This window comes from Manis javanica, chromosome 11 (assembly GCF_040802235.1).
Source record: "Manis javanica isolate MJ-LG chromosome 11, MJ_LKY, whole genome shotgun sequence".
In the NCBI taxonomy this organism is placed as follows: domain Eukaryota; kingdom Metazoa; phylum Chordata; class Mammalia; order Pholidota; family Manidae; genus Manis; species Manis javanica.
Window position 1 is genome coordinate 118,099,149 of NC_133166.1, and position 18,265 is coordinate 118,117,413.

General features: G+C 49.9%; 1 protein-coding gene across 4 annotated transcripts in view; it reads left to right on the forward strand.

Moving 5' to 3' along the window:
- The window catches only part of AHNAK (AHNAK nucleoprotein), a 127,937-nt gene that overhangs the window by 62,365 nt on the left and 47,307 nt on the right, over nucleotides 1-18,265 (forward strand). The window contains exon 6 of one of the 4 annotated variants that reach the window (XR_012123176.1): nucleotides 12,744-17,991. The exons of the other annotated variants lie outside the window; for them this stretch is intronic. The gene's annotated coding sequence lies outside the window, so the exon portion shown is untranslated. The remainder of the gene's footprint in view (nucleotides 1-12,743; nucleotides 17,992-18,265) is intronic. 4 annotated transcript variants of the gene reach the window in all.

Below are 18,265 nucleotides of genomic sequence, written 5' to 3' on the forward strand. Positions count from 1 at the left end.
AAACAAAGCGTTTGGATGATTAGCTGAGTTTTAAACTTCTCAACTCTTGTGGTTTTGGTGGCCAGGACGGAGTTCTTGTTGGAGGAGTTATTCTCTAAATCCTATCAGGTTTTTCCACTTAGTTCCCAGCACTTACACATGGATGAACTATGCTTTCTGCTTCCCGCATGTTGTCCGCTTTGTGAATTCAAGCGGGTTTACGTCACCTTCTCTGTCCCTGACATCCCTCCCCCAGGCAATTGTCTGTTCCTTTACCTGTGCTTACATAGCACTTAGCCACCCCTCAACCAAACTCTTAGTATAGTCTGGTTGTGTGCATATAATCTCAGTAGAGTTAATATAACTAATGTACCTATCATTCAATGTGGGAAAACATTCCGGAGGGTGGGGACCAAGTGTGTCCATTCAGCTTTGAGCCCTTTGCACAGGCACTGTGTCTGACCCCAGATCAGACTTCAGAAGGTGTTTGCTGAGCTGAACTAGACTTCAAAGGAGTGAACCATATTCAAGCCCCCAAAATTTGATGGGGAAAATGGTGTATTTGGACTACTGGATATATTTGAAAGAAAGGCGGCATTGCAGGTTTTAGCTGGGTACACTGGGAACTGCCTAGAGGTGTGTCCATCTCTCTTTTTCAAACCAACTACAGATTCTAACCTGATTCCATCAGTGTCAAAAGGCTTGAGTGTTTCAAAGTGCATTTTTGGAATGCTGGACAAGCCACGGTGGAGACTAGAAATATTGGGGATTTGAGGTGTTACAGGCATACCTCAGAGATATTTCAGGTTTAGTTCCAGACCACTGGAGTAAAGCGAATATTGCAATAAAGCCAGTCAAAAGAATTTTTTGGTTTCCCAGTGCGTGCAAAGTTATGTTTTCACTATACTTTAGTCTATTAAGTGTGCAATACTATCATATCTAAAGGACAATGTACATAGCTTAATTAAAAAATACTTTATCGTTAAAAAATACTAACCATCATCTGAGCTTTCAGTGAGTTATCATCACTGACCACAGATCACCATAACAAACATAATAATGAAAACATTTGAAATATTGTGCTAATTACCAAAACGTGTCACAAAGACATGAAGCAGAAGTGAGCAAATGATGTTCATTGATGCAGAGTTGCCACAACCTTCAATTTGTAAAAAATGGGGTATCTGCGAAACACAATAAAGCCACGTGCAATGAAACAAGATACGCCTGCATAGAATATACTTTCTAATGAGATCACTGCCTAAGTCTGAACTGTAAAATATGTATTTTCTTTTAAAGACATGCAATTCTATTACTTTGAAGGCTAGACTTTAAATGTATTGCTCTAGGCTGTGTGGAAAGACCTAGGCTTTGCATAACCACCAAGTAAAACCAGCTCTTTTAAAAAGGAAACTTGGGGAACCGTAGTGAGTATACAGATGATTCACAATGACCAGGCATGTTGTTTGTAAACAGTTTATTTCCCACATAGTTACAGTGTTTCATTATACTGGTAGTTAGCTTAGTCACCTCTGTTTAAATGATCACAAATTCTCAATCAGAGGAGTGTTTGAATTAACAAGGTTTCATTTCATTCATTGAGCTAACAAGTACTTACTGAATGCCTATTATGTTCCAGGCCTGAGAGCTAGCAATGCACAGGACCATGTCCTTGTCTTCTTGGAACATTCTACTGAGGCCAGTCATGATGACGGTTGGCCGACGAAGGGGAAATATCTTGAATGTAATGGGTAGGAGTGGGGACAGGGGTGAGAGAGAAATGAAGGATAACGCTGAAGTTTTGGTCAGAACAACTGACTGACTGCCCTTGCCATGTACTGAATTGGGGGAAATGAGAAAGAAAACCCAAAATTTCAGTTTGAGACATGTTAAGTCTGCATTCCTTAATAGACCAAGGGGAGATGTCAAGTATATAGCTGGTGTATAAAAGCCGGGAGTTTAGGGTAGCGGTGCAGGCTGGAGATATAAATTGGGGGTTGTATCAGTTTCTTAGGATGGCTTAAAGCAATGGAAATGTATGGTCTCACAGTTTTCAGAAGCTAGAAGGCCAGAATGAAAGTGTTTTCAGAGGGACCGGTAGGGCCGTGCTCCTGAATGCTCTAGGAAAGAATCCTTCCTTGCCTCTTTTTGGTTTCTGGGGGTTGCTGGCAGTTCTTGATGTTTCTTGGTTTTTAGCTGTGTCTCTCCAACTTCTGTCTCTCCACATGGCCATCTTCCCTCTGAACGTGCCTGTGTCTCTGCATCCCAGAGTCCCTCTTAGAAGGAGACCCATCATTGGGTCAGGGCCCATCCTAATCCAGTATGGATCATCTCAATGTGGTGATTACATTTATGAAGCCCCTATTTCCAAATAAGGTCACAACAGGTACAGCAGGTTAGGACTTGTGCATAATATCTTTGTGGGGACACAGTTCTATCCACTGCAGGGGCCATCAGCATGTAGATGGTATTTGCAGCCACGAGACTGGTTGGCATCAACCAGGGGGAACGTGGAATTGGAGAAGAGTGGAGAACCGAGGGCTGAGACTCCTCCCCTGGGGCTCGCCAACATTTGGGAGCCGGGAAAAGGAAGGGGATGTAGTGAAGGAGATGGAAAGAGTAGTGCCTATGGCAGGAGAAAAACCAGGAGAGTGTGGGGTCTAGAGCAGTGCCTTTCACAGAGTCGTTCTGATCGTGTCTGTCCGCAGACTGGGGCTCGTTCACGGGGAGACGTGTTATAGAAATTGAGAGTAGGCATTCAGTGACCTTTATAGCAATCTGACGTTGCTGTATCATCCAAGCACCAGCTCATTCTTCCAGCTATTCGCATATGCTCTTTCTCAAAAGGAGTGATCTCTAATAAACGGGCAACAGAAATGGAAGAATCCTGACCTCTGAGTCCAGGTTGAGTAAGATGGGGAATCCACCTGGGAGTTGGCAGTGTGGGTGGTCTTGACAATGAAGGTTTTACTAGAGCGAAGAGAGGGAAGCCTGAGTAGAGGCTGTTGACCGAGATGGCAGGTGGGGAGAGGATTCAGGGGCACACAGAGCTTCGCTGAGCAGGAGAAAGGCATGGATCGGTAGGATGAGAGGAAGGGGGGCCAACGGGAGATACAGCTCTTATTCTTTCCGATGGGGGATGTTATCCTGGTCTGCATGGTCAGGGGAAGGAGTCAGTGGCGAGGGAGAGATGGGGGACATGGCGGGGAGGATGTGCGGACTGCAGCCCTCAAGCTGCTGAGAGGGGATGGGAACAGGTGCACTCAGGCGGGCAGGAGAAGGGAGGCTCATCTGTATTTACAGGGACTTCCCCAGTTTTAGCACCAAAGGTCCTACGTCCCGAGAAAGCCCATCATTTTAAAATGGAAAGTTCATGTCCCAGGAACCCCCAATCCCGGGCAAACCAAGACAGCTGATCAGACCTGAAGGGAGAGATGAAGGCAGGAAGGCCAAGGGCTGGATTGAGGGAAGATGAGGGAGCCTTGATGATGACTTCTGTTTTCTTGGTGACGTAAGGGGTGAGATAATGAACAGAGAGCAGTGACTGGGAGGGAGGGTGGAGGCTGGAGGAGAGAGAAGGGGTGGAATAGCATCTCAGCAAGGGGGAGGGAACTTGCTAAGAAGCGGGGCAGCATTTCTCGGCAGCGCTGGCTGACAACGTGAGATCTGTGGTCATAAATTTACAGTGATACCCGTCAGGGTGCCTCCTCTGCAAAAATCCCGACAGCTAACATTCTGAGTAGCTTGTTGGAACACATGACAACTATTGTGTTGTCCTGGAATACAGTGACAATGGATGCATCATTAGAAAAACATTCCTTTCTGTCGAATTTTGAGATGAAAAGCAACAGAAGGCCGTTCTCCTCAGAGTAAATTAACACCACCTTCACTTCCATCTGTAATTTCCTCCATGAGGGGCTCTTCGCAATTACAGTACAGACCTGGTCGCTGTCCAAACTCTTTGTAATCACATCACCTTTCCTTTTGTCCCCTGCAGAAACACTTCCGTGGCTTGTTTATACCAAACCCTTCTTTGGAATTAGCACCTGGATTTGCAAAAGCAACAATTGAACACTAATGGAAATAAAGTCATTGCCCAACTTGAAGCCACTAATTTTCATGTGGGGGAGTTCAGCTGGACTGCTAGTTATTAATAATTATTTGCATTCTCTTGGCAGATTTTCAGATAATATATATTTAATCGAAGTAGGTGATTGAAGAATTAGCTAAGTATATGGATTTGGAGTTAGAAGATCTGGATTCAGGCCCTCCACCTGTGTTTATTGGTCAGGTGGCTTTACGAAGATCATCACATTTGTTTTGTCATAAAAATGTGGCTAAAACTACCTGTATTGGCCTGTGTCAGGGGGTATCAGGACTTTGTAAAATCTGTAAACGAAAGTGGTGTGTGTCAAACGCCTGTTGGTTCTTGCCATGATTATTTGCAGCACGGTTCTGTGTCGGGTAGGGTCAGGTTCTGTAGCTTTAGTAAATAGGGACAAAAAACTGCTGGTCCACGGGGTGTGGCAGCTGTGTTTTCAATAATGGCAGCAATCAGGAGGGATAGGGTCCTGGACTGGAGACCAGAAATGAAATGAGGTGGAGGACAGCGGCGGGGGAGTGAGGCAGGGGAGGAGCAGGGATTGTGGTCAGAGTGGAAAGTTCTGAAGGGAAGACACTGCCAGTGGGGTAGTTCCTGGCAGCGGCCAGCCCTCCGGTACTGCCTGAAAATGGGATTGCTGAGGTACCGTCCTGAGAGTCCGTTTTAGAATGCAGGGGCGAAGAGGCCATTATTTAAGAAAGACTTCTGTTTTGGAGTTTAAATGTCTATCACTTAAAGGCTTCACCTTCAGCGACTCAGGAAATTCTACTCTATAAAGTGACTCATTCATTCCCTCAGGGTTCCGCACAGCCAGGGTTTTACTGGGCCAACCACAGAGGCATCAATTCCTGGAAGATTGTTTCCATTATGTCATGGACTATAACTTGGAGGTGATATTTTTGAATTCTTAATTATGAAGAACTCAAAATACTTTTCAGAAATTAGTTGTAAAATTCTTGGGTGTTGTCCTCTTATGAGTGAATATGACAAATAGAAGTCCTTTATGATTTCCAGATGAATTTATGCTTAATGTACTTAAAAAGGCAACGTGGAGTCCAGTTCTACCATAATGGAGACACCTCCCCTCCAGGCCTCCAGGACCGCTGGGCCTCTAGCTAGTGAGCCATCCTGTGGGCTTCCCCTGGTCTCAGCAGCGACTCTCGCCCCCTTAGAATCCCACCCTTCTCATCTCTGTGCTTTCCAAAGCTCAGGGCTTGGCCTCCTGCTCGTCTCTCACTGTCCACTCAAAATTTTGTTGTCCTTTAATCGTTTTTTTAAAGATATTACAAAGACCAAATTCTTATCAACGATTTCATATGAAATCGTTGATAAGAATTTGGTCTTTGTAATACACTCCCCACAGAGAAACCCCTGCTCTGGTGGACACTCTCTTCCTGGGGTTGCTGCCCTAAGCTGAAGGCTTCAGGGCTGCGTGTGTGGATCCAGGCCTCTAGTTCCACTTTTATGCTAGACATTGTCACGAGAGACTCATTTCAGAAGCAGCAAATCTTCAGATCTGTGGGCAGTACCCACTTCTCTAGCCACTGTGGACAGGCCTTCAGGGACCTGCAGGAGGTTCCCGTATGTAGCATTGGGAAATAAATTTGACTTCTGTGTGCCTCTGTTTCCTCATTTGTAATATGCAGAGTGGGGGTGCTGAACATCACGATCCCTCAAACACTCTTCTGCTCCCACCCATCTATCTGTGTGTCTGGCCTCCTACCCCTCAGTGAATACTTCTGGCTTCTTTCTCTGGTCTTATCATTTTTTGCCAGGCTTTTGCAGAGCAGAGGTGCCAAGATGAGGAGGGCTGCTGTCACCTTCTGGCTGGCTAGCCGTGTGATCCTGCAGTCATTTGGCCCTTCTGAACCTTAGTTTTCTCATCTGAGAAATGAGGTCCAAAGACTTTCTGGTTCTGACACCTGTAGTTCTCACGACCCCCTCCTACCCAGGGGGGGCCCTCTGAGCAGCAGGGCTCGGGGGACAGTCAGCTCAGGGTAGGCGTTTGCTGCTCTCAACACAGGGCGGCAGTCCTCAGTTTGGGGCAGGGCACAGGCTGGGGAAGCTGGAACCTTTTCCAGTGCTCCTGACTCAGTTCCTCATGTCTGACTTCTTTTTTTTTCATGTGAAGTGTTGTGAAATCCCAGCACATCTGTGGTGCATTTCAACACCAAGTATGAGTGATGTGGAGGTGATTTCTCACCTATGAGCTGGGAATCCCCTGCCCTCTGGCCCTGTGCGGAGTTTTAAGGGAGTGAGGATAATCCCACCATCCTGGCTTTCCCGGGAACCTCCTGGTTTTAGCACTGGATGTCCCAGGCTCCAGGAAACCCCTCGGTCAACACCAGGATGCTTGCCCAACCTCCTTGTGCCGCAGGCTGGTTGAATAGAGGACCAGCAGGGCAGTGAAACTCACTCTCAGCTGGGGTGCTTGATAGATGCAGATTCCTGGGTCCCACCCTGGGGAGTCCGATTCCCTGGCTCTGGAGCAGGGATTAGGAATTCACATCTAATAAGGTGAGGCGGGGGAGGTGGCCCAGGTAGCACACCTTGAGAGACAGACACTGTGCTCGGGGCTGCGGAGGAAACAGCCAGCTCCTGCCTGGGTGGAGTTTCCAGCACAGGCAGAAGCCCTGCAGGCAGCCCACTGCCAGGCAGCAGCAGAAATGAGCACTGAAGCAGGAGCACGGTACCAGCCAGTGGCTTCCCTCCTCCCACTCTCCAGAGCAATTCAGAGCTTACAAAGGTTGGCTTTGCTCACGAGGGGGGTGCTTGGCATTTCTCGGCAGGCTTTTCTGTGCAGGGAGGGTGAGTTAGTTGCAAGAGCTGGCCATTCCCTGTGGCTTACATCAGACCCTCCTGGCTCAGAAGGAGTCCTGCTCTCTGCTGCACCGTGTGGCTCCTCTGGTGAGAGGACCGAGGCTCCTGACCTTGACATTGGGGTCAGGGGTGGGGGAAATTAGCCTGCTTCCATTCTTGCCGGGCAGAGTCATTTCAGCTGCTCATGAGCTAGGCCTTCTTCTAAGGTGAATCGATGAGCTGGAGTCCTGCAGGACACTTGGTTACGGGGACGGTTTGGTGAGGACCTGGAGGTGGCCTGTGGAGGGCTCGCTTGCTGGCTGGGTTGCGGCGGGCACCCCTGCTGCCAAAGGGCACAGTGGTAGAGGCAGGCCTCAGAAGGGGGCAAACGGAGCCACGGCTCCACAGGCCTTAGACAAGGCGGAGTAGTGGCTGCGGGATGTGGGCTTGATGGGCTAAATGGGATGAAACGCCATCACCAAAGGTCCGGGAAGACAGGCTCCGTGTGGCCTGGGTACAGGGCCGTGCCTCGCAGCTGTCCGGGTGTCTCCACCAGCTCATCCAGTCAATCTGAGAGCCTGGACTGGGGGGCCTGTCCTAGCCGGTACAGGGCCGCTCTAACAGAAAACCGTAGACTGGGGGGCTTAAGCCACAGAAATGTATTTAAGTTCTGGAGGCTGGAAGTCTGAGGTCAGGGTGCCTGTGTGGCTGGCTTTGGTGGGAGCCCTCTTCTGGGTTGCAGACTGCGGACTTCCGTCACGTGCTCCCACATAGAGAGAAGTGGGGGAGTTCTCTGAGGTCTCATACAAGGGCAGTAATCCCATCATGAGGGCTCCACCCTCATGACCTAATTTCTCCGAAGGCCCTGCCTCCTAGTCCCACCACACTGGGGCTGAGGATTTCAGCAGATAACATTTGGGGCTGACACAAACGTTCAGCCCCTTCGAGGGGCCTCTCAGGCACTGGTGCCCTGAGCGGCTGGGAGCACCAGCTCTGGAGCCAGCCCACCTGGGTTGAAATCTGGTCTTAGTCATTTATCAGCTGGGTGACCTTGGGCAAGTCATTAACTTCTCTGAGCCTCAGTTTTCCCATTTGTAAAGTGGGGTAATAATGTTCCCTGTGCTGTTGAGAAGATTGACCTGGATAAGTGTGCAACCTTCTTAGCACAGTGCCGGCACATAATAAAGGTGAAGCTTTGTTTTTGCAATTGTGACAGAAAGTGGCAAAGGCCAGCAATCCAGTAATGAGGTCTATATTCCTTTGCTTGGGCTGACATAGCAGAATACCACAGACCAGGTGGCTGAAACAACAGAAAATTATTTTCTCACAGTTCTGGAGTCTGAAGCCCAAGATCAAGGTGATGGCAGTGTTGGTTTCCTCTGAGGCCTCTCTCCTTGGCTTGCAGGTGACTGTCTTCTTGCTGTGACCTCACACGGCCTTTCCTCTGTGCGTGCCCATACCTGGTGTCTCGTGGGTCCAAATCCTCTTCTCATAAGGACACCAGTCAGACTGGATTAGGGCCCACCCTAACGGCATCGTTTGAACTCAATCACCTCTTTAAAGGGTCTTATCTCCAAATATAGTCACACATTCTGAGGTGTTGGGCTCCAAGATATGAATTTGAGAGGGCACACAGTTCAGCCTATAACAAAGCTAATCTCAGGGGGATGATCTTTGAGGGTCAGAGAAAAAGAGCCTTCTCTAGGGAGCCAGAAACTTAAGTGGGGCCCATGCATGTTGGGGGAGCAGTGGGCCATGTTGGGGCTGCGCAGGCAGTCAGTCCCATCAATCCTGCCATGTGCCAAGTACAGTGCATCTAGGATTACAGTGCCGGGCGGCCTGGCAGGTACTGAGATCAGCTCCTTGGGCGGAGCAAGGTGGGTATAGGAGACGCTGGATGGGAAGAGCAGACAGGGGCTGGCTGTACAAGAGACAGGAAGGCCGCATCCCTGGGAATTAGGGGGACAAAACAGAAGGCAGGGTAGGGGCAGCAGCAACGGGCCAACCCCTGGCTCAGCTGGTTAAGGGTCCTGAGACTCTTACTTCCCTTCAGTGGATCAGGAAACCCTTTGAAGGGGTCAACATGGTAAGTGTCTCAGGGCAGGTTTTGGGCCATCTAGGACTTTCTAGAAGACCAGGTTGAGGCATTTCCTTATGAAATGCAAATCTGAGCCTTCAGCAGAGAACCAGGTGGTGAGGGTGTGGCCTCACCTTCTTGGACAGGCCTAGATACCAGCAGGGGGACCAGTGTTTCAGTCTGTTAACCCCCAGTTCAAGGACAGAGCTTGTGAGGATCACTTGTCAAGCCCCTCTGTTCCTTTCTCCACCCCCTGTGGCTCTTCTCTTCTCTCCACAAGGGTCCTGCTGAGCTACAGCTCATCTGTGCCTATGGACCCTGACAGCCAGGGTTCCTCGGTTCAGCATGTTTACCCCTGTCCCACTCCAATTTTGGCTGCAGGAAGGGTCGCCGCAGCACATTCCAGTTCCTCCACCTGCATCTCAAGGCAGCTTCTTATTCACCTCGAGGGGAAGGATTTTCCTTTACCTTTCAAGGTCTCCTAGCTGGCTGGTCTAAGAGTCAAATTGACATGAATCAGATTGGCAGGGGAAAAACCTGAAGTTAATTATGTACAGGTGGGAAGCCAGAGACGTGAGATTCCACAGACAGTTGGGGACAGTGAGGTAGAGATGTCATCCTGAACCAGAGAGAAGCAGGGAGGGAAGGAAGGCAATTCACAGGAACTTCAAGAGTAAATGTTTGGCAAACAAATGTTTGAAGAGCCCCGCAGAAACAATGGGATCCAGAGAGGAATTTGAAGACTGCGCAGCCCTCCCTGTCTACCACGCCTGGTGCACGCGGAAACCAGCTACCGCTGGTGAGACTTCTCATCCGGGAGCAGATCCTCCATCTAAGTCCTTTTTAAGCAGCTGGCCGGGGGAGGGTCAAAGTTTCTCTCTGAGTCACGTGGGCCTTCGTTGTTTTCAGCTGTGACAATCTACGTGCTAAAGGGGCACATCTTGGGCAGCCTGCTGTTGGTCCCTGCAATCTTTAAATGGCTTGGTTTTTTTTTTTTTTTTTGAGAGGGCATCTCTCATATTTATTGATCAAATGGTTGTTAACAACAATAAAATTCTGTATAGGGGGGTCAATGCTCAATGCACAATCATTAATCCATCTCAAGCCTAGTTCTCTTCAGTCTCCAGTCTTCTGAAGCATAACGAACAAGTTCTTACATGGTGAACGAATTCTTACATAGTGAATAAGTTCTTACATGGTGAACAGTACAAGGGCAGTCATCACAGAAACTTTCGGTTTTGATCACGCATTATGAACTATAAACAATCAGGTCAGATATGAATATTCGTTTGATTTTTATACTTGATTTATATGTGGATCCCACATTTCTCCCTTTATTATTATTATTATTTTTATTTTTAATAAACTGCTGAAGTGGTAGGTAAATTCAAGATAAAGGTAGAAAACATAGTTTAGTGTTGTAAGAGAGCGATTGTAGATGATCAGGTGTGTGCCTATAGACTATGTGCTAATCCGAGCTAGACAAGGGCAATAAAACATCCACGGATGCAGAAGATTTCTCTCAACACGGGGGGGGGGGGTGAGGTTCTAAGCTTCACCACTGTTGTTCCCCAATTTCTCACCTGATGGCCCCCCTGCGACTGTGCCTGTCTTAGGTTGTTCCTCCCTTGAGGAATCTTACCCGTCTCTGGCTAACCAGTCATCTTCCGGGGCCATACAGGGAAATGTAAAGTTGGTAAGTGAGAGAGAAGCCATATTGTTTGAAAAGGTTAGCTTTTTACTTCTTTGCAGATTTATGCCCTGTGGCTTCTATGCCCAGCACTTGTCTCGAGGTATCTTTACCACCTGGAGGAATTATGATACTCGGTAAATTCGATATGAGGCACGAATTCTATTTAAGGGTTGTAATTAGGAAGGAAGAGGAAAAGCTATAGAGGTAGCAGACGGAAGAAAACATGGGAGGATTGATTGTTTCTTTGACATATCTTCTTGTAGAGTACCTTAAGTATGTATAGGTTTTAAACTACTAACTAACTTGTGCACACATATTAACATAATAGGAATACGGTGATATAAACAAAGCAAATCTATAATTACCAGCCATCTCCAGTGAAGCCAAGAAAACCAGTTAGGCACCCTAGGCATTTGTGAAAATTAGTCTATGATATGATGGATATTGTCCAACTGTACTTTAACAGTCTGAGAGAAATCAGACAAATTAAAGCAACCCATTTCTGGGATCTGTTCACATCCCATATGTTCTTTTAACCGTAGATAGTCTATAGTCGTAAGATTTTGGAGTGCTACAACTTGCACCCCTCCCAGCTCCTCAAGTTCCAACAGTACAGATCCGGTCAAATTCGTTGTCTCACTGTATGCACATACAATAAATGGCTTGGTTTTTTATTTCTCCCTGTTCACGGTCATTCGGGGGGTGCCGGGGGTTGAAGCCGGTATTCTTTTCAACCTCTTTGGCAGCCTCGGAATTGACTTAGAGTTTCTGACTGTGCACATGGCCGGGGGTCTTTAGACGCAGTCCTCTTATTGAGATATGTTCCTGCAGCAGAGCTCCTGTCGAGGAGGAAGAAATTTCCTCTAGCCCTGGAGGTTCTTCTAAGAATCAAATGGACATGAGAGAATAACAGGAGGAAAAAAACACAAACTTTAATCACATACTCTAGGGGAAGCATATGCATGGGTTCCAGAGACAGGGAGAACGAGGCATATATGTCATATTGAACCAAGGAGAAGGGGATGGGGGCCTGAGACTTCAAAGGAAAAGGGAAGTAATTCCATGAATAAAAAGAGTAAATGTTTGATAAACAAATGTTTGCGGGGCCACACAGAAACTACGGGGCCAGAGAGGAATTTTAACAGACTCAGCCAGTCCCTCCCTGCCTACCACCCCTAGTTTGCATCATAATACAGTTTCCTGTGGGGAGAGCTCCCCCCCTCTTGGAGCAGGTCCTCCGTCTAAATTCTTTTCATGCAGCTGTGGGGCTGGGAGGATGGGCAGGAGGTCAAAGTATCTTCCCAAGTCTTTTGGGCCTTGATGGTTTTCAGCTCAAAATAATCTTCCTGCCAGAATGGCACATCTCGGGCTGGCCTGCCCTTGGCCCCTATACCCCCTCAATCCAGACTTAGAACTCAAAACTATACTTCCTGCTTCCAGGGTCTTCTCAAGTCCCCCACCCCTCTGGGGGAACAGAAACGCTCCCGAGAACTCTCTGAGCTCCTCTGGACACCAGACTGCAGCCTTCTTGGAAGGCAGTGGCAGGGGGCCATGTTCAAGTTGTGGGTTCAAATCTCGACTCTGACTTGATTAGCCGGGTCTCCTGGGGTGTTTCTGAGCCTCGGTTTCCTCATTTCTGAGTTGTTAAGTGCCTGACACACTAAGTACTCAATAAATCATGGCTAATTTTATTCTTGTTATTGTCATCACTCATTTGACTTCCTCAACCCAAATGGCGTTGAGTAGAGTGGTTTTCCCTGGACTGAGATAAGGTAGGTCCTCTCCACTGACAACTTCCCAGAGGCCTGATGGCCACAAGACAGTCTTACTCTGCCGACGTTTTGCCCTGGGCTTGTGTTCCTAAAACACTTACTTTACTGGCTTTTGTTAAACTAAAGTCTTGCCCCCAGGACTGTTTTGAATGAAGTGTTGGTGGAGGAGAGAGGAGTTGAGACCCGCCGGGGCACGTCCGCTGTCACACCACACTGTCTGGGTTGTGGGCACTTCCCAGTCTTGAACCGCACTGTCCACCACCTTTCCCCAGGACTACTTTTAAAAACTGGGATGACCTTTTTTTTTTTTACTTCATTCAGCATCTACCGAGTGTTTGCTGCTGTGCTGGGCGCCTAAAATGCAAATGGGAGCGATGTCCTAGGCTGTAAGTCCAACAAGCCAAGGGCTGATGGCTCTTGGACCCCCTGCTGACAACTTCCTGCCTCCTCCCTGGTGGAGAAGGGTGAGGAGGGCGTGCGGCATGGAGACGGGGAGAGCAGAGGCTTGGAGTTGGAACGGCCATGGCTCACTGAGGAAGCGGGGGTGTCGCAGGAACTGCTTGAACTACGAACGGGACACGAGATGTTTGGCGAGAAGCGGCTAGTTAGTGCCGGCACTGGCTCAGCAGACTCATCCCCCCGAAAGGCTGAGCCCTGAGAGCAGCGAGGCCGTGCCTTTTATACATTCACTGCAAGGATAAAGAGGAGTCAGCCGCCAGCAATGCTGCGGTGGGAGCTGTTAGTGCACCGTAGGTTCAGCCAGACGCTAGTAATGCTTTAACCCATCTCAAGAAAGGGTACCCGGATGCCCTATTGTAAACTAATGAGCCTACATGACTATGATCAACAAGATGTTCCATTTCACTGGGTCCCGGTGGGGGGTACAGTGTTACATGGCTTTAAACTTAAGCACCCTGGTATTTCTCTGTGTTGTTAAAGCCTTAAAGAAATATTATCCCTTTTCTTGGCTTGGCTTCCTACTGCAGGAACCACTGCGTGGCTAGAGGAGTGGTTTGCGTGGGTGCGCCAGAGGGTGAGACCGGGAGTCCTTACCTGTGGGGGTGGGAGCCACTGGAGGTTTTTATACAGGGAAATGACACAAGCTGACTTGTTATCGTGACCATACAAGCAGCAATCACTGCTGGGCAGCATCGAGCCCTTCCTTGGCGGTAGGCATGAGCTAGATGCTTTAACAGAGTCATCTCATTTAATCCCATTTTAAGATGAGGCTGGGAGAGTCACGAAGCCCCATCACAGAGCAGCAGAGGGGGCTTCCAGCCGCGAAGCCCCTGCTCTTAACTCTCCTCAGCCTTCTGGAACCTCAGTGTCCTCATCTGTAATACCCACCTCCTAGGGTTGCTTGATTACACTGGGGAATCTATTTAAAGTGCTTAGCAAGGTGCCTGGCACATTGTAAGTGCACAGTAAATGGTACTCATTGGTGTTTTTGCTATTGTTGCTATTATCTGTTTTAGAGCGCGCCGCCTTGTATGCCACCTTGGGTGGTGCCTTTAACCCCTAGGCTGGCCTGAGTAAGCTGGGCTCATAAAGCTGCCCCTGCCAGAGCACGGTGCTGAGCAGGGTGACGCCAGCATCTGCCTGCGCCTCCCTGGTCGCTGTGGCTTCCGACGTGTGCACCTGGTTCTGTCTCGGTCACTGGTGCCTCTCCAGCTCCGGCCTGGGTGACCACGACGGCTTCCCGGAGGCTGCCTCCTGCACCTCTCGGTTTCGGTTTGGCCCCGGCTGAGCAGGTGCAGACCCCCAGGTGGCAGAAGGGAGGATGAAGTGGAGAGACAAGTCGAGGAGGCTGACGAAACATCTTCAGGGGAGATGAGGTGAGGGCCGGAAGGGCACCAGCCGCGGGAATGAAGGAAGAAGACAGCTTTGGGGGATGTTTTGGTTGTAGGACTGATGGGAAGTGGCAATCCAACTCCACGAGGAGACGAGAGGAGCAGAAGTAAAGAATAAATGATACTGCTACGCTTTGCCCAGTGGATGTCATCCGTTCCATGACTTTCAATACCATTTCTAGGCTGACAGTCTCCAAACTCCCAGTCTCCGGAGCTCCAGCCGTCCCTTGGCCTCTTCACTCGGCTGTCCTTCAGTCATTTCAAATGCAGCATTTTCAAAACGGAGCCCCAAAGGGGATTTGCCTCCTGCATTTCCAAACCTGCTTCTCCATCTGAATCCGTGGCACCGATAATGAAATTCCGGATGTGAGGCCCCCACCGTGCAGGACCCGAGCGTCATCCTTGGTTCCTTCCTCTCCTCACCCCTCGCATCCCACTCCTCCTCAGCTTGCATCATTTCTACCTTGGCAACATGTCCCAGGGGAGACACATCACCTCTCTCCTCTGCGCTGCCACCATCCTAGGCCAAGCCACCCCCATCCCACCTGGGGGACCGAGTCCACGTGGCCTGCCCACTTCCACTCTGGCCCCACGGTCCAGCCACAGAGATCTTTTAGGAACTCCAATTCGATTGTCCATCCTCTTCCCTAATGACTTCATCTGCACTCAGCATAAGGACCACCACCTTCCCGTGGCCTACTGGGCTCTACATCGGATCTCGGCTTCACCTGACTTTTCCGTCCCTTTACTTCTCATTAGCGCCCCCTGGCTTCCTGCGGTCCCCACAACACGTCTTCCCTCCCGCAGGTCCTCACCCGTGGTTCGCCATGGTCCCCACCGTCTGGCCTGCTCTGCTTCGTTTTTGCACGGCCAATTTCTGCTCCTCCTCCAAACGTCAGCCTGAATGTTCCCTCTCAGGTTGCTGTCCCTCTCAACACTCCTCCTTAGCGAATCATTTCATTCAGAGCAGGCGCTGATCGCAACTTGAGATTTTTTCCTTTGTTCATCTTTATTGCTTATCTTCCTGACTAGAGAGTCAGGTCTGTGAGGGCAGCCTGGCACATAGAAGGTGCTGGTAGCTATTTGTTGCCTTAATGAACATGGATGATGAGGGCATGCACCTGGGGAGCAGAGAGGGCCAGGACAGCACTGATGCTCACAGGGTGGGCAGAGGGGCTTCCCAGGGGGCAGCAGGGCCAGGTGACCAAGGGAGGAGGGACACATCAGCTGGGGGTGCTGGGGCGGCGGCGAGCAGCCAGCCTGTCCGGGGGTGACGGGACGTAGGGACGAATCTTCCTGTAGTCGGATTGTTGAGCAGCAAGGCTCCGGTCCATGCTGCTGGGGTCCTCTTGGCCTCTCAGCTCAAGCGTCACATCCGCACATGACCGAGTTCAAAGGCAGGAAAATGGGAGCGGCATGCGGCAGGCTCTCTCCTCACAAGTCCCCCTCTTATTGATGGGGGGCAGGGTAGAGGTGGAGGGGTTGTTCCCAGAAGACCCCAAGCGATGGCCCCCCATATGTCACTGGTCAGAAGAGACACATGCTCTTGAACCGGAGCCTGTGCCCATCTTGCTGAGATAAAAGAATCTCTTTCCTGTCCTTGAACAATGTTGGCATTCTGCCAGCCAAGGGGAAGGGGAATGTCTTTTGAGTAAACAGAGAACTGCCTGCTCTAAGCACATTTCACAGGAAGAGCTTCTCTGTTGGGTGAATTGAGGCAGGGGGGTCAAATAGGATGGGTATGGAGAGTGGCTGCTGGATCTGATGCTCATAGACTGTTTGTGGCCATTGAGGAAGCAATTCCCATAAGGCTGGGCTGCACACCACAGGGGCTTAGGAACTCTGGGAGGGCTCAGGACTTGAAGGTGGACTGCCAGGAAGTTTGGTGCTCAAGGTAGGAGGAGAGATGGACCAATCTGGGTGGTGGAAGCAGACATAGGAGGTCTTTTCAGCTTCGGGCAGATTCAAAGGTGTTTTATAGGCTGAGCCAAAGAGCCACCAGGAGAGAGAGGATCAAATTTTGGAGCAAGACCAGGATAGTTGATTTCTGTGCCCTGACAGAGGCATGGGGTAGGATCAAGTGCACAACAGGTGGTGGCTGTTCCTGGAACATGTGGGGAGCTTTGCTGAAGGGACTCCGATGCCTTCCAAGTCGGGAGGGAAGGCGGAGTGTGGTGACGATGCCCACCAGCCTCTAGGATTCCTATCACTTTCCTCTGTGCAGTAGTGGGATCATTTAGAGATGGAACTGTGACCTTGACCTGTCTGTCACCTTTGTTTTACACTCATCTGTAATAGTTTGAAAAAACAGGTTACATTTGTGTGGTCATTGTAAGTCTAGGTAATCCTGGGGCAAAATACCTCTAAAACCCGAAATCAGTCAAAGGGAGAAATAAAATTTAAAACCCATTTATTGCTTACAAACTGCAGTCCAGGGCCATCTTGCTCCTCTGCTCCTGAAGAAGCCAGCCAGCAAGCAGGCCAGCCTCCTCCCCTTAACCTCTCAGATTCAGACACGCCCCGGGTTGCCCAGGTAATTATCCATAGATATGGAGATGAACTTCTTTCCACCACCCTGGAGGAATGATGCAAATGCCCTAAAGCATACTTCTCTCCACCCTTGAGTGCCTGTTGATCTGCAGATATACTGAAGCCAGGTGAGATATTCTGGAAATATTACAGTTTTACCCACAGTTGTACGCTGGGGAGTCCAGGGACAAAGCCTGATCCTTGGGTTTTCTGGTTCAGAAGGACGGAGCCACCCGGCACACACATGGCCCAGGGCGTGGCTGTTACAGTATGCACCCCAGAGGGTGCAGGGCGCTCCACCCACAGCGCAGAGTGGCAGATCCTGCAGCGTGGGCAGGGGTGAGGCGAGTCAGACGGAGAGCACGTGGGTGCAGGGCCACCACTGACCGGCTGGGGCCCACTGGCACCCTCCAAGCCTGCTACCTTATTGGTGGAAGGCTGGGTTGTGACAGCTCCTCTGCCCACAGTTATAAAATGTGCTGGCGCCCCTCCACCACCCCTTTTGACCCTTCTTAGTACCCCCTGGAACAGGACAGTATTTTCTTTCACCACTAGCCTTGGTCCTTCACTTCTGGCATCTTTTCCCCTTTGTTTTGGGGGAATGATGGCATCGGGCCCAGCTGGTAGGACTGGGAGCCAAATGTTTCTCCTCTATTTATTCGGATTGTAGCTATGGATGCAGCAAAAAGCAAACAGAAGTTTGACTAGATATATGAGCTTGGTATTCCACAACATTTCAAGCTGGTGTCTACTTACGTAGGAGGCATAAAACACAACATTATGTTAAAATGAATAATAGCCCCAACAGAAAAGAAGTGCATTTTTAAGAAAAACTTCTTAGCAGGAATGTTCAGATGCTAAGTGGGTGAGACTGGCACTAGCTCCGTGTGTCTCCTCCCACAGCTCCTTCCTGTCACCCACGCGGCTGGCTTGTGCGGTGCGACCCCTTCTCTTAAGTCTGCCCTTTATCTGGCCGCGGTGTGGGGCTCTGACCTGGGCAGGGCTCCACGTGTGTCTCATGGAGTCCTTGGGGGAGGGTGGTGAGGTGCACGGAGCAGGATCCCTGGTTCCTGAGCCGCCCCAATCAGATCGGTCCTGCCCGTTGGCTGGGCCGCCTGGACTCCACCTCCTCTAGAACGGGACTATCTGATAGTTTCTGTCTCATGGGATGACTATGGGGAAGCGTTTAGGTAAGTGTCTAGATGGAATCAGTTGACAAACACAGTGCCAGCGACTTGTCCCGGTTGTCCTCTCCGGAAGGAGGCTTCAGGCGTATCTCTGCCCTCAGGGAATTGGCATCTAGCTGAAATCCACACATTTCACTGTGGAAATCTATCCCAGAGGACAACCCAGGCCTCGGGGACCGGCCCTTCCCTGAGCTGCGGACTTCCTGGAGGGCGAGCAGCTGCTGGGCGGGGTGCGCCGTCAGCCAGCCCTGCTTTCATCTCCGGCAGCGAGGCAGGG